At 40.1% G+C, this 17,217-nt stretch overlaps 1 long non-coding RNA gene across 10 annotated transcripts in view; it reads left to right on the top strand.

Moving 5' to 3' along the window:
• The window catches only part of LOC140386395 (uncharacterized), a 25,093-nt gene extending 7,876 nt beyond the window's left edge, over positions 1-17,217 (top strand). For 2 of the 10 annotated variants that reach the window (XR_011933592.1, XR_011933594.1), the window contains 4 exons: positions 3,233-3,910; positions 6,344-8,913; positions 11,927-12,113; positions 13,258-17,217. This is a non-coding gene — a long non-coding RNA (uncharacterized lncRNA). The other 8 variants (XR_011933595.1, XR_011933596.1, XR_011933598.1 and 5 more) reach the window with 8 other exon arrangements.

Raw genomic sequence — 17,217 nt, 5'->3', positions numbered from 1 at the left:
GTTTATTGTTCGTCCCATTTCTTCCGCAAACACTTTGTTGTTCATTTAAAGGTGCAGGTTACATGCGCCCCCCCCCCCCCCCCCCCCACCCCCCCTCCCCGCCTTTCCCCTTCTCTATCTGTCTCTGTGCCCTCAGGGACAATCTGAGAACATGCAGCCAGTAGATTGCTTTCAGAGGCTGGCTCTGGGATGATGGATTGCCATGTCAATTTAACCGGCGAAGGATTAATTTGTTTCAATGATTTCTCTTTAGGCAGAACGCCAGCATTTTTCTATCTCTTCCTTTCCCCCCCTTCCCTCTCCTCTTTACAACCAAAGTAGATGTAGTTTGTAAGGGTGATAATAGTAAGAGATAAGTTTGACTCTGCCGTGGCGTGACATTGCAATAGGGTTACACAGTGATTTTCTATCTCCGTAAAATGACTGCTCGCTAGCTATCTGATCAGAACTTTACATTCAAATGTATTATGTCTATGGGTGTTTGTTTATAATGCAGCACAAAGGAGTTTGTGTAAACCACCTTTTCCGAACACTATTTAAATGCCAAATGCAAAATCAGTCTTTTTAAAGTTTGGTGCATGTTTTTTATGCTCAACTTATTTTCGAAGAAGTATTGAAACGGAGGGAATTTTTGGCATTACGTAACATAGCACAAGCAAACCGGAACATTGTACTGATACAGACGAATTTATCAAGCCCCAACTCTGTTCTCTTAAAAGATAATGGCCTAGATGCCCTCTATCTGATATAACTGGCTCACAGCAAACTCTCCCCACCCACAGTAGAGTGCGCCCCCCTCCTCCCTAACGCAAGCAACTTGATTGCTTGAGTCCTCTACGCAAAAATGACTTGCTGAAATCTTGTTTCTTCCTAATTATTCCAGCTAATAAGTTGGTAGACCTGCTGCTCAAAAACGGACTAGTTGATCAATAAAACTCCACAGTGCATAATAGCTAAGTTTTGCTTCTGCACTTTCAATAATGATGTATACATCAAGTGGCCTCGCCTGAAGAGCTTCCCCTCCCTCCCTCCTGTGACTGACATTTATATTACACGTAACATTTCCGTGCAAGATATTAAAGTATTGATCAATTCGAATTAAATAGATTTGGGATTCGATTTTATTTATGCTCTTCCTGGAACCGTACAGGCGGAGTAGCTCAAGCTGGAAGCTCCCTTCTGCCCTTCTAGATGACAATTTAGATGTTAGCAGATCACATGGGCGCAAATAGCTGTAGTCTCCTATCGAAAACTTGGTGAAGAAGATTAATAGGACTCGTCAGAGCTATGAAAGCACAGCTTTGCAGCAAATTTATGCTCCAGGAAGATAAATTGCTGATGAAGATTTTAGTTATCAAACATCTCCAGTCCTCGGATACTAGATTTAATTAGTATTTTCTTCCTCTCCAAAATCTGAAATTATGTTGTGTCAAAATCAGCTTGGTAAGATAATTAAAGCATGTCTTTTCAAACGTTGCTCCTTCTGACTACTTCTTTCGGGCAAACCTTGCATATATGTCCAATGGGTAAACTGCTTCCTCCCTTCGTTGCTTTATTCGAAATATTATGCTTACCCTTTAATTCTGAGCCAGCATTATTCAAACCGCTGATTTATGATCAATAGCAGCCGACAGAAATGTGTGTATTATTTAACTACCTCCTTCTTTAGTGATGGAAATAGCTGTAAGGAGAAAATATAACATATCCTTCATGCCAGGAGTTTAGGGACCACAATAGAAGCTGGCGGTTAAGTGTGTAATAGAATAATAACTTTGCATATGCATTGTAAGATTCGATGCTTTCACAGAAGTGTCTGCCACCTGACACGCAGCTCCTCCATCACAGCGCTTCACTGGAGTACCTGCCTCAGAAGTTGCAGTGCAGGCCCGGATTAAATTTCCTGAACTTTAAACATTTGGATATTGCAAGACAATTAGAATGGCCAGTGTGGGGGCGGGGGGCAGGTCGCTCCGGGTGTAAATCAGTGAGAGAATATGTCACTTGCGAGAAAAGTGAAAATAAGTTTTTTTAATGTGTTGTGAATCGAGCAAACAGAATTGATTCCCTGACAGATAGTCAACTGGGTCTGAGGTCCATTGGAAATTGTTGCTTTAAAGTCCGCTTGTCTTGTCCTCCAACTTTGCAGCAACCTCCATAACTGTTGACTTCGGCAAGTGATTAGAACAGAGATGAAAAAAAAACATGGAAAGTTAAACTGTAGTTAAATTTAACGCTTCATTTTACCTCGAAACATATTTGCGCCTTACACATACTCCGATTGGGCACAAATAAAAACAATTGTATCTCATTAAAATGGGAAATGTGATATATTGTGAGAATGTGAAGCTTTATATATTAATAGAAAGCCTTGAATAAATGCAATTTGTATCACCAAGGGTTTGGCACAGAATGCAATATAGCAGAGGAGGATTACTTAACAGTGCAGTACTCGAATTCATTGGACAAAAATTTGGGACTTCGCTGCGAATTGAGCATTGAATGCAGCTTTTTTTTTCTCCAACGTGTTGACTCAAATATTATTTTGACCATGGTTCACTTAAATCTGGAACATACATCTTTTCTCTCTACCAATAATTTCGGGAATCTATTATAGCCAACGCTGGAAAGAAGCGAATACATTTGTCAAGAGTGAGAGGGATGTTTTAGCTTTATTAAAATATTTTTTTAAATGTCACATATCCTTCGTAGAACATGCTTGCGTCGCAGTATCAGACCAACCTCTTTAGCTCACAGTGCACTTGGTCTTCAGTTGAAATTAAATGTAAAATGCTACCAGAAGCAAATGCAATAATAATATTTTGATTTAAAATGACAGGTTTTAAAGCATCGTTATATTTAAGGTAGTGGAAACGCCCTTATACTCGGTTTCTTTAAAGATAATCGTCTGTCAATTTTCAACACACTTTATGTGTTGCAAATTTGCATGAGTTGCAAATTGTAAAATGTGCTGCTAAATTGTTGAATTGAAATTATGGATCCTCAAGTCACCTTTTGATCCAGATCCTTTATGTTTAACAGGTGCATCCTTAGATCTATCCATACTTAGATCTATAAGTTGCCCAAGGGTTGGCAGAAAACTCAAGATGTATTTTCTGTAGTTTTGACGGAATGAAATCATTTATTTATCTTCACAGTTATCCTATTAATGAGCTATTATGCTTTGAGATGATGAAATCGGCTGTAAAATAAATATTTCTTTATTTCTTTTCAGGATGGTGTGCCCGATTTCCCCGAAGAAGAGGACCCATTCTAAACTACATCATGCCGGGTTAAAAAGCCAACTGCATTTTCCTTGAAATCCCAGTTTTAATCTAATTAATTAAATCTGCCTGTAGTCTGATTATTTCGGAAGCCAAACAACGTATTTACAGCACTTTAACAATCGACTTCCTGTCCCATCTCCGAGTCTCTGACCAACTTGAGTCAATTTGGATACAGTAATGAAACTGGTCATAGTCCATAAACTGACCCACTTTCTCACATGAAGCATTAGAGAATATCGCACCTGTGATATTTATTTCCATTCTTATCGAGGCAAGGTGGGGTCATTGTCAAACTGTCACAAGAGGCAGAAGATTCAATATGTTCTCCTCTTAAATTGTTGAACTTCAGTTCAGAAATTTCACTCATGGGATAATCTAATTATTATGCAATCCTTTTTACATTTAAAAGTCGCGTGTCTAACCCCAGTAAGTGTTATAGCCATGCTGGTTTAACATGTCCCCATTCATCGACCGAATTACAAGCCTAATGCATCCCTGGCTATATTTCATCTGCAAAACCAATGAATGTTAACTTTGCAGTTGAATTTCCCATATGAATTAATGTGCAAATGTTTGTTTACATTCAGTGTGCAATGAAGGGGATGATAGTACTCAAATATTAATTGGTAAGAAAAGTCAAAACAAAGCATGAATTATGAAATAGTTAAATTACTTGTAACGCTGCACCTTTATAGTCTGCAATTTGTTTGGATAATAATGCAGCCCTTCTGCAAAAAGGTAATGATATAATTTCAAACAGTAATCCTTCCTGTTAAAAGTCTGTTGTGTAGGAGCCAAGTGTGAAATAACGCATTATATATCATCAATGTTTGATCGTAACCAAATCAAAAGATGCTGAGCTCCATTGTTGTGCCATATTTGGACAGTATAATTCAGCCTGGGACCAGCAGCAGGTGCTCAGAAGAAAGTCTATTCTGTGTGACCGCTGATCATAATACTGTAACACTTGATTTAAGTTGCACATCTTACACTTTGCAGTTTTAAATACCCTTGAAGATGAACAAGTCAATAATCAGGCTGCTCTTCATGAGTGTTTCTGCTGGAATTCCATGAGAAGCAAAGCTAAGTGAAAAAATATCAATTGATATTTCATTGAAAAAAAACACATCCTTGTTCATGGTATAATCAGTATTTAAAATGTTAGTTTATGAACACCTTATTCCTTCTGAGATTTCTTATGCCAAGGAACATTTTAAAATATTCAGAAACCTATGTGACTTTGCTTTCAATATACATTAACAAAAATAATTGATCTTGAACAGTTTTCTAAAAATAAGAATCGCTTTATTTCAACAAGTTTGAACAAGTTTCAATTTCTATAGATCAGTGAAAATCTTTTAAAATTCTTAATGAAAAGACAATATGAAATTCAAAACATCTACACATATACCTTGGCATGGGCACGGCGGTGCAGTGGTTAGCACTGTTGCCTATGGTGCTGAGGACCCAGATTTAATCCTGGCCCGGTGTCACTGTCTGCATGGAGTTGTACATTCTCCCTGCGCCTGCGCGTGATTCACCCCCACAACCCAAAGATGTGTAGGGTAGGTGGATTGGCCACGCTAAATTACCCCTTAATTGTAAAAGAAATGATTGGGTACTCTAAATTTATTTTTTAAATATATATATACACTTTGGCATATTGTGGAATGCAAATAGATGTCATTATTATTGGAGAAGGAAACAGTAAATATCAAAGAAAATGTTTGGACTTTAAACGCAAATAACATTTTAAATGTTCAGCATTGACTTCAATCCAGCTGTATCTGCTTGTTCATTTTACTAGATACTCCAATATATTTTTCCATGACTTCTTGTTGTCCCTCAGTTTGTTTAACATGGCATTCATCTTTTTTTGACTCTTTGTACACCTTGGGGTCATCAAATGATATGTCTCAGACATATTCATCTTTGAATTTATTTTTGATCTCAGTCCTAGTTCCTTTTCTTATTTTCAAGGGCAGCATGATACCATAGTGGTTAGCACAATTGCTTCACAGCTTCAGGGTCCCAGGTTTGATTCCCGGCTTGGGTCACTGTCTGTGCGGAGTCTGCACGTTCTCCCCATGTGTGTGTGGGTTTCCTCCGGGTGCTCCGGTTTCCTCCCACAGTCCAAAGGTGTTCAGGTTAGGTGCATTGGCCGTGCAAAATTGCCCTTAGTGTCAAAAATTGCCCTTAGTGTTGGGTGGGGTTACTGAGTTATGGGGATAGGGTGGGGGTGTGGGCTTGGGTAGGGTGCTCTTTCCAAGAGCCGGTGCAGACTCGATGGGCCAAATGGCCTCCTTCTGCACTGTAAATTCTATGATTCTATGAATGCAGACATTTACAATGTCCATCACCCCAAAGTAATGGTCATCACATTCGCCATGGTAACAATCTCAAAGGAGGCCCCTGGTAAATGTTCCAAAATACACTCCCTAATTATTTCCTGACCATGAAATCCCTACCGTGCAGAATGAGGCCATTCAGCTCATCGAGTCTGCACTGGCCCTCTAAAAGTGCACCCGACCTAGGCCCAATACCCCACCATATCCCGGTAATCCCACCTAGGGGTAATTTAGCGTGGCCAATCCATCTAACCTGTACATCTTTGGACTGTGGGAGGAAACTGGAGCACCTGAGGAAACCCACGTAGGCATGGGAAGAATGTGCATTCCATACAGACAGTCACCTGAGGTTGGAATCAAATTCGGGTCTCTGGCGCTGTGAGGCAGCAGTGCTAATCACTGTGTCCCCCTGCCACCGATGAACGAAACATTTTAGAACATGGTACAATTTTCCATCTCGGGACTCAATGTCAGCACCAATTCTCAATGTGTTGTGATAAAGAATATAGCTGCCTGCACTCTTTTCAAACATGTGCTTTCGGACCCAGTTTAGAAGAGCACTTACAATTACACTGTGATGTATTCCCACTTTCCACAGTAGCTATCCCTTGACCTCTCTAAACAACTTCATAGCTATTGTACTAAATTTTGACTGTTACAATTTGTGTGTCTATGCCCACTCAGAAATAGGCTAAAATGTTTTTCACACAGTACTTTCTCAACAACAACAACATGGTTGATATGGTGCCTTGAACGTACCAAACATCCGAAAGCACTTTGGAGGGATACAATCAGATACAATTAGTGCCAAACCATATCGACATATTAGGGTAAGTGGCCAAAAGCTTGGCAAGTTTTAAAGGAGGTCTGTGAGAGGTGGTGAGGCTGTGGAGGTTCAGGGAGAGAATTCCAGCATTTAGTACCTATGCGGTTAGAGACACTGCTGATGATGATGGCGAACAATGACTTGTTAACATTAGATCACAATTAGTACTTAAAATGAAAAATAACCAAATCCATCACTTTAACTTTACAGTACTCCTCAACACTGGAGGTAGCAAACTATCATTGAATGTTAAAATGCAAAGTGCACTATTAAGGATAGCAACAGTAAACTGCCAGAGGAGAGAAAGCACAAGGCATTATTTACTGTATTCCTGTTTTAGGTTGTCAGATTACTGCTGTAGTCTTCAAACAGTAAAGATAGAGAATAAACATCAGTTAACCATCATGCCTTTAAGCAATTAAATTTTCATATGCAATTGCCTACACGACTGAGATATTTATAAAAAAACAACGTGATAATGTATTGAGTCTGAAGGGCTTGTTTTGCAAATGTTCCAGACAATTTGAGTTCTAACACAAACAAACTAATTTGATTGTTTAAGGGTATTAGATGCTGGCTTATTTAAACCTCCTGCAGTTCTTTTGCTTTATGAGCACTAGATTCCTTTGTAGCTTGGAACTTTCAAGCTATGTTGGATGGATATTGTATTGTGAAACTGCAATCAAAATATTTAGTTAACAAAGACTTGGCTGTATGTTAACAGGTTTCCAGTATCATGCATTTTCAAAATGGTCACATTTTTAGTATTCAGCAAGACCCAGAAAACACGAAACCTAATCAGGTAAGAGAGGGAGTTAAAAGTATCATGCAAAACTCAAAACACAATCAGATCAAGCTATGAGTATAAAAATATGACTTCTTATTCCATGCTCATTGTCACAGAAAATTGGAAGCCATGGGAATAACTTCTCCCTCCTTTGAACTAGCCAGCAGCAACCCAGTGCATTTGAAATTAATGTCATACTGCATTATCGTACACCTTTACGGGAAACATATGTGGTAAAGGCAGATAAACATGCATTCTCTGCATGTTCCGCTACACAAATTGCTTTGGGCTACAGTGTTTTTTCATTCACAATATTTCAAATTGAACATTCTTTTGCTGTGTTGCCAGTTGTCTATTTTGCAGAAGCTGCTGTTTTGATGCAGCATTGATTAACTTTCCTGCATTAAACTGAAAATGTTAAAATATGAATGTATACAGATGGGAACTCATGGTAACAAATTTGTCTTCATAAGTATAATGGACAAAATGGTTTAGATAATATGTTTTAAGCCACAGCTAAATCATTTGTGGTTTCCTTAGTTCTTAAATATATATCTTAGCAACCCATGTACAGATCACAGACTCAGTCAGCTTGGCTATATCCTGAATCAAACATAAATCCTTATTTGTGGTCAAAAGTACGTTTTCATAACACAAATTGCCAGCTTTAAAAAAAATGATGCAGAAAAGTAGTTCTCGCTTAGTTTACTTTTTCCTCTCTCAGGTTTTGTCACAGAATGCTGGACACAATAAAAGTTACCAGGAAACAAATATATTTTCACAAGTATTCAAAAGAGATGAAAGATTGTTTGAGCTTGTAGATCTAATTGGCAGCAGCTCCATTCTAATGAGGACTGTGGGGATTCAGAAGCACTGGTCACTGGTGGCAAACATTCTAGAATGCATGCCCGTTGGTACTTCCAGACAAGTTTCAGAAAAACCATAGCTTGCACCAGAATTACATTTGACAAAATAATCAATATTAATGCAAAATATGAATATGATTATGTCAGTGTATGTATAAGTAAATTGTGCCTCTTGCACTTATCTGGAACCAGAAAATTAATTCATTAGATATTCTGCAGATTTTTCATTAGACTAACATTACTTGAATTTGTTCAAGTGTTTATTTTCACAGGTTTAAATTGAACCAAATAAGTTCTTTGGACCTTTCCTGTCTCTAGGGTTCTTAACCATCCTGGATTGCCCTGGAGTCTTCAGGAATGAAATATTCATCTCCATGAAGCAAGGGAGAAAAAACCATTGAAGTGTGAAAAACGTGTGCATTTTTCACTTTTGTTTATTAGCTAGAAAAGGACTTATTTTTAAAGAAAGCTGTTTAACTGAGTGGGGTGATTAGAGGCAAGAGATTATGCGATGAACCCTTCAGGAATATAGCAACCAGAGTTGGCAAACCTACTTGTCTCTGTGCATTCGTATGTCATTACTTCTGTGGTTTAGCTATTATGTTGATGGCGAAAGTCTTAATCCAGGAACCAAAACATGGAGAAAAAGTGTTGATATTTCTTTATTTCTTTCTAAGATATTTTTGGATGGATGGCTGGGTAACACTAAGCAACGCAGAATTCGTAAATGCGGTTCGGAAAGTTGATCAAGAAACACCAGTAAATAAGTGGAGAAAAAAAAGTGTATGTGCCGGTAGTCAATGTAAGACAGCATTTGGGATCAATTAACCAAATGGAATGTTAAAGTTTCTTGTTTACACATTCCTTCCCTTGATCTGTGGTTATAGTCACAGAACAGTCCAAGGTCTGAGGACAGAGATCAGCAAAGTCAGAATTCAGTAAATCATCCCAATTTATAATGGGCTGTAAAATGGAAAGAAAGCAATAGCTTCAAATAGCATTTAAGCACTACCTAAAATAATTTATATGCTATAAAAACATTTGGAGAAGATGGTGCAATTAATAGAGCAACAGTTAAATTATATTTCTTATTAAACCTTAATTATGGAGGTTGTATGTCAAAAATTTTCTCTTAACCTCAGATTTAGCTGAATCAAAAAGGATGAATATTTTTTTCTTCTTCGATGGTCGGTATTAATCCATACAAATTGGCTGCAAATCCACAATACAAACTGGTTATCAGATTTCACATAATTGCTTTAATGTTTTGATTTGAAAGACTATGACAACAAATTGTATAGGAGAAGCAGAAAGCATGTTAATATTGAGTGCGCATTTGCTTGCATACATGTGTGTGAGTGTGTGTGCATCTATTTGTGTTTGTGTCTGTATCTATCTGTCTGTGTGCGTGAGTGTGCACACATCTATGCACGTGTGTGTCTATGTGTGTGCATGCATCTATGTGTGTGTCTGTGTGTGTGCATGCATCTATATGTTTGTGTCTGTGTGTGTGCATGCATCTATATGTGTGGTGTGTGTGCAGATGTGTGTGCACATCTATGCACATGTGTGCCTGTATGTGTGCATGCATCTATGTGTGTGCACATCTGTATCTATATGTGTGTGTGCATGCATCTATGTGTGTGTGCACCTGTATCTATGTGTATATGTGTGTGTGTATCTATGCATGTGTGTGCGTATGCATTTCTGAGTATGTGTGTGTGGCATCTATGTGTGTGTCTGTGTGTGTGTGCAAGCATCTATGTGTGTGTGTGCATCTGTGTATAAGATCTAAGTGCACTGTCATAACAAAACAGAAAGAGCTGCTAATTGCTAATTTAGTCCATTTTATAGGTTTCTTGTCTGTGCTAGATGCTGTTAACATGTGGAAAGTGAAAACATTTCATTTCTGCAATACTGTCAATCCTCACATTGATGAACACAAATGCAAGAAAACACAGAATTTTAGAATATCGAGTAATCTCTGCAATAAGATTTCGTACACAATTTCAGAATACAAGGAGATGAATTTATGAGCTATCTCATTCACAGATAATATTTACGTTTACTGGAAGGAAAGCAAGTCTATTAAAATGAAAAGTCCTGTGTTTTTTGGTTGGTTGGGTGTTATTTGTTTTGTTTTTTCCTCTTGAAAATTGTTAAAATTATATCTGCCTTAATAAAATATTTTCCCCAATAAAAGAAAAGTCGTCCAGCACAAAAACTAGCACCACTTTTAAATATCAATTTTCTATCATGTTAAAGAATATTTAAAAAAATAAAATTTATACCATTGAGGATCATTAGTAATGATATGTATCCATTGTTGGAATATTTAAACAGCACATGCAATTGAAGAGATTTGTGGATGGATTGAGGTGTCTGCTTAAGTGAGACTATCCTTTATTTGAGGTTATTGATAATTCAAAGTCTTAGTCTAACAAGGTGGGAGGCATTATACAAATGTTACAGAATAATTAAATAACCAACAATTCAAGTAATGTAAACCCAGGTCTTCAGTTCTACTGATAGCTGGCAGCTGAACACACCAAGGTAGATGCTCTATGAGACCCCTTGGAAGTCTCAACTCAACGGTTTTGTGGGAATTTCCTGGAAAGCTTGAACTTCCAAAAAGCAATCCGCCTGCGTCCCATGACCCTCGGAAAAAGTCTCCTGCTTTGAGTTTGAGTTGGGGGCTTTAGACAGGTCCAGGGTATTTACATGGATAGCTACTCAGGAAATGTTACACAGAAAAAAATCCTAGCCTAACACCTGGGTAACTAAACAACTGACCTCCACAATCACTCACACTGTACCACACCTCCCCCCACGCGACTGCCTCCCTGATTCAGACCCCTTATCATAAGACCATAAGACCATAAGACTTAGGAGTGGAAGTAAGGCCATTTGGCCCATTGAGTCTACTCCACTATTCAATCATGGCTGATTTCAACTCCATTTACCCGCTCTCTCTCCATAGCCCTTAATTCCTCGAGAAATCAAGAATTTATCAACTTCTATCCAACCTGGCTGTCCTCCAACCAACTGATTGCACCCACTCCCGACTCCACTGACCTGACTCATCTCTGACCTGACTAGCTTCCACCACCTGATGATTCCCGAGTCCCCGTCTCCCCTGAACCAACCTGACTAGCCCCCAACCCAACCAAATTCCCCCCGACCTGACTACCCCCGACCTACTAACTCACACACCCGTCTGCCATCCTGCCTACCAGACACGCCCATCACCCTGACACTCTACCCACCTGCCACCCTGCACTCTTACCCACCTATCCCCTCATTCACCCTACCCCCTCCCTCATTTATCTTACCCACGCAAGCCCTTTTCCCATTTATTTCACCCACCCTACTCCTTTACCCACCCTACCGTCTTATCCACTTACCTTACACACTTACTTTCTCTCTGTAGCTGTTTTCAAAGCAGCTCTGGGACATTTAAGCCTTTACTTACTGGAAACAGCAGATTGTGCCATAACAAGGTATTGTAGCCTCTCACCGCTGCTCTGTACAACGTTTCCAGCACTGTGTCAGATGTGATGGATCCTCGATTGGAAAATCACTTAGAATAATCGGAGGCAGATACTTGTGCATTTTGTTTTGTCTGATCAGGGTCAGAAATAGTGTTTGCAATCCTGATTGGAAGATGTGGGCCATGGAGTATTTGCATCACATTTCTCCGACTGTTCTCAATGGTACTGTTATATTTGTGTTATGTTGCAATATTAGCTTTTCCTTTTCCCCTGAAAGAATAAATTAATTGAAAATGTTTACTCATTGCATTTTTTTCCCCACAGGATTCGGTGCAGCTCATAGATTTTTTCCTGTGTGCTTTCCAGATTGAAATTTGAGATCAACTTTCAAACTTACTTCAACCCAATTTTAGAAGTCGGGAGGAAGGTCAATCATTCAATTTTGTGACATAAGAAATCCTCTGTTGTCAAGAGAACGGGCTCCGCAAGATTAATTTTTGCTGCATAAATGGTAGGAGATTAACAATTATACTTCAATAAATTATAGATTTCTATGACACAGATACACTTGTGCAAGTTGCAATTATCCCTTTCTGGGAGCCATTGTGCAAATTGAATTAAAACAATTGTATCACAGTGTTTTCTCTTATTCATTCATGTGATGCAGGCATGGGCAGCATTTGCCTGTCCCTAACAGGCCTTAAGAAGGTGGTGGGAAGCCATTTTCTTGAACTCCTGCAGTCCAAGGGGTGCAGGTACATTCACAGTGCTTGCAGGGAGGGAGTTCAAAGATTTTGACCCAGCGACAATGACTGAACAGCGATATAGTTTCAAGTCAGGATGGTTTGTGACTGGTGTAACAACAGAGGAATCATATTCATGTGTCTCCAGCTCATCATGGTAGATCTGCTCAATAAAGGGGAGTAAAAACAGTATTAAAAAGATGCTTTTTGGAAGATGTTACTTAACCTCACAATGTGTTCAACTTAAATACAATATATGATGAGAGTGATAAATCCACTTCCTGTGCCGTGGCCAGAAAAAATCAAATCAAATTATCAGTAATTCATAGGAAAATATATGGCTTATAAGACTTAACCAGAAGGAAAATGTTCTGTTTCTGCGTGTACGTATTTCTAATTGAATGAGCCACATCACTACCATTTCTTTGAATGGTAGCATTGGTGACACGGGATTGAAGTACCTGGAGAATTCAACATGCATGAGTGAGTAAAATTGAGTGAGGATCGAGGGTGCAATATCTCGCAAGGGACCTATGGGGTGGGAATGATTATCTTCCCCGTGGTTCTCGCGGGGTACTTAATTTAGCAATGGGGAAACTTTAATTTAGCAATGTATAAAAGGTCGACTAGTAAGGCACTGACCAGGAAGAGACCCGGTAGGGATCTACCAAGAAGTGTATAGACCGTAACTGTAAATAAATCCTTATTTTACTTGGTGTGGACTCCCCCTGTCCTAATTAAAGAGCGTTAACAAAAATTCTGAGCGTTGTCTGGAAGTCGGCTCCAAACCGTCAACATCTAGTTTTTATTGTGGCAGGACATGGGGCAGGAAACCAACCTGTTCTCAGGAGTGCATTGGCATTTTAAATGTGTTCATGAGCCTGGGAAACTTAGATTTCACCTGTTTTGCAGATGTATTCACAGACAGCCATGTTCCCGGGCCTCGGAAACCTGACAGCGGCAGTGAAGTGAGGACAACCTCAGGAAGAAGGCAAGCACCCCAACATGTTCCTCGTCATCCAGGAGGAGCAGGCATGTCCCCTCCCTGCACCCCAATCTCCCCTATACAAGCTCCCACTTCCCTCACACCGGATGTCAAAAACCAAATCCACTCCTTCCCGAGCTGTTGATTGGGCCACACTTTAGGATCGGGCCTAGCTAGCCCTTCACTCTCTTTAGAACCTCTCCCTGCCTGACTGAAAGTCTTGCCTGCTAATCTGGCTTGCTTCTAAGTGGGGCACATGTCGGGGCCACAAGTTGCAAGGTGTGGAGTTAAAAATCCACTATGTGGGGAAACCTGATTTCCAGGGTTCTCATGTGCTACCAGGTGAAAGTTAATGTGGACATGTATAAGGTAAGGCACACATGAAGGGAAGACGGTCAACATGTATACCTTTAAAAAAAAATTTAGAGGACCCAATTATATTTTTTTCCAATTAAGAGGCAATTAATGTGGCCAATCCACCTAACCTGCACATCTTTGGGTTGTGGGGATGAAACCCACGCAGACACAGGGAGTATGTGCAAACTCCACACGGACAGTGACCCAGGGCTGGGATTCGAACCCAGGTCCTCAGCGGCGTAGTCCAACCACTGCGCCATGTGCCGGCCTTCAACATGCATACCTGATTAATGGTGTGAAATAGCTAAAGATGAAATAGATTTAGGACTATATCAGACTTTATATTAAATGTATACCCAATCAATGCAAAGCAGCATTTGCTGCAGAGCCCAAAGCATTGAATCACAATGCAAAGGAAATCATCAATCTGTACAGGTTCTGACCAAATCAGCTGTGAGTTATTTTGGTTGCTGAGAAACACGGGAGAGACTCGAGCATCGGAGGTGATACACAGAAGACCAACAAAGTTAATCCCCACAATCTGGGTCTGCAATTTGAGGAAGGACTGGAGAGAACTGGAATCTTTAGCCGGCAGAGGTGGCAAACGAGTGGTGATCTTGCAGAGGTAAATCAGATAGTAAATAATATGGAAAAAGTTACTCCAGAATACCACTTAAAGTGCAGGAGTAGAACAAAAGGCATGCAAATTCAAAGTAACAAAATGAACTGGGATATTCTTGTTCACACAGCAAGTGGGCAACACTTTGAATAAACTTCTGGGAAGGATGTTGGTATTATTCAAGAAATGACTAAAGGCAACAATGGAAAAGTGTAGGGTTGTTACAAATGGATTAATTAAGTTTGACCAAATGGCTTTTCTCATCAGAAAGTATATTGTGATAATGCAGGGCTCTATTTTCATGGAAACGGAACCAATCTTATTTAAATGTGCATTCTAATAAAATATATTCAATATATTATCATGAATGTGGGGTGATTTAAAAACTCTACTGAAGAAAAATCAAAGTTAAACTGTTTAGAAAACAGAAGTATTATTAAAGTACTTTGAATTGCTTGGTAATTGGAATAGCCAATAATTTATGTGCTGATGTCAAGTAGAATTTCAATGCCAGTTTAATAATGAGTAGCGAGGGACCTAAGGACTGATGGATAATGGACATGTACTGTGCAGTATGCAACAAAACTTGGATTCCTTTAATAATCCCCATTACATCTGTTGGTGCACAGTGGGCCAATCTGCCAGCATATTAAATCGCAGAACAGTCTGACTTGAGATCAAACTCAAGTTCGTGCACACAATAACACCTGTGACTCTTGCAAAGCATTTTGAACTGAGGAAAGGTGCATGGGTCGAAAGGGAAAATGGGAAGGAACAATGAATCCAAGGAAAAGACAGCACTCCTGCAGTGGGAATGTGCCACATGAAAAATAAATGTATCGATTAAGTCACCAGTTGAGTTAATTCAAGAATAAAGATTTTTAACTTGAGTCCATGCAGGCCAAATCTGTGGCAGTGAGCTTTTATCGCAATGTATGTACGCACAATTGTGCACTTTCAAACCATTGTAACATTATGTGCTTTAATGGGACCAGGGACCTGGGTTCGATTCCCGGCTTGGTCACTGTCCGTGCGGTGTTTGCACATTCTCGGCGTGTCTGCGTGGGTTTTCTCCGGTGCTCTGGTTTCCTCTCACAATCCAAAAATGTGCGGGTTAGATGGATTGACCATGCTAAAGGTTAATTGGGGTTACTGGGTTACGGGGATGGGGTGGAGGTGTGGGCTTGAGAGGGGTGCCCTTTCCCAGAGCCGGTGCAGATTCGATGGGCCAAATGGCCTCCTTCGGCACTATAAATTCTATGATTCTATGATTCTGTGAATTTCTTTCGGGATCATCTGACTTATTTACTTCATTGCAATGCAACGCGTTCCTAACACATGCCGTTTATGTGTCAAGGTTTGTTACTGTCCGCAGGGAGTGGAATAAAACAGAATTTTGGCCTATTTCTTGGGAGGAGATCGCACACAAGCAGCATAGTTGTATTTTCATTTGAAAAAAAAAAAATTTAGAGTACCCAACTTTTTTTTCCCAATTAAGGGTCAGTTTAGTGTGGCCAATCCACTTAACCTGCACATCTTTGGGTTGTGGGGGTGAAACACACGCAGACACGGGGAGTATTTGCAAACTCCACACGGACAGTGACCCAGGGCCGGGATTCAAACCCGGGTCCTCAGCGCCGTAGTCCCAGTGCTAACCACTGTGCCACCGTGCTGCCCTGTAGTTGTATTTTCATGATAGAATGACATGTTTGGACATAAATGATACCATTGTGTTATGTGTGGCAAAAAGTAGCTGGCTAACTGAATCCTTTTCAATCACAAGGCTGGCTCTTCTGATACCTGCTTTCCCACCTTTAGGATATTTGCAGAATTGAGCAGAAACTTCAGTTGCTACCAGACACACTCAACCCTGAATTCTCCAAATGGGATACGTGTTTCTTCTCAAAGATGTTCAATAGGAATGCAGGGTGCTCAATCATGTCTTCTGCATACAATGAAACAATGGTAGGGGTTTTGGCCCCATTTTGGGCTAGGTTTGGAGGCAAGCAGATGCTGAAATTAGCCCTGCTGGCCAGACTGCTCGTTTCCTGCATGCAGTGGGTAGCTGATTAGCTTCAGTATGGATCATTTTGGGGGAGGTGATGGCAAGTGGTATTGTAACTAGACTTGTAATCCAGAGACCCAGGGTACTGCTCTGAGGTCTCATGTTCGAATTCCACCATGGCAGATGGTGAAATTTGAACTCAATAAAAATCTGGAATTAAAAACCTAATGATGACAATGAAACCATTGGCGATTGTTGTAAAAAAAAATATGGTTCACTAATGTCCTTTAGGGAAGGAAATCTGCCTTCCATACCCGTTCTGGCCTACATGTGACAGTGATGTGGTTGACTCTTAACAGCCCCCTGCTAAAATGGTCTACCAAGCCACTCAGTTCAAGGGCAATTAGAGGTGGGCAATAAATGCTGGTCCAGCCAGCGATGCCCACATCCCAAGAATTAATAAAAAAATACGAAAGGAGATCAACTGGGATTTTCCAATCAGACTTTAGTTTCTCCCATTAAGGAAGAGGCCAGTTTAGTGCATGAATGTAGACACGCAGCAGCACACTTGGATGGGATGGAGAACTGGGTGGGGTCAGCACCCCAGACAGGCCTGCCTGGATGCAAGATCTGCCAGAGACCAGCCTCTACAGAGATCCCCTCTCACACCCACAGTTTCCCACTCTCGACCTTTCTGTAATATCCCACATGGCATCTACAGGGTGGGAATGCTTGTCTTCACCCTGCTCCTTACGGACTATGGTCTCCCCTGCCAGGGCGGGGTATCTCTGTTACCCAATGTATGTAAGGTCGGGCAATAAGGCACCAACCAAGCAGGAACCCCGGTAGAGGTCTACCGGATAGTATATATATCATTTGTATAAATAAAACTTTGTTTTTACTTTA

The sequence above is a fragment of the Scyliorhinus torazame genome, chromosome 12 (genome assembly GCF_047496885.1).
Source record: "Scyliorhinus torazame isolate Kashiwa2021f chromosome 12, sScyTor2.1, whole genome shotgun sequence".
In the NCBI taxonomy this organism is placed as follows: Eukaryota; Metazoa; Chordata; class Chondrichthyes; order Carcharhiniformes; family Scyliorhinidae; genus Scyliorhinus; species Scyliorhinus torazame.
This window is presented reverse-complemented; position numbering and strand designations above follow the sequence as displayed.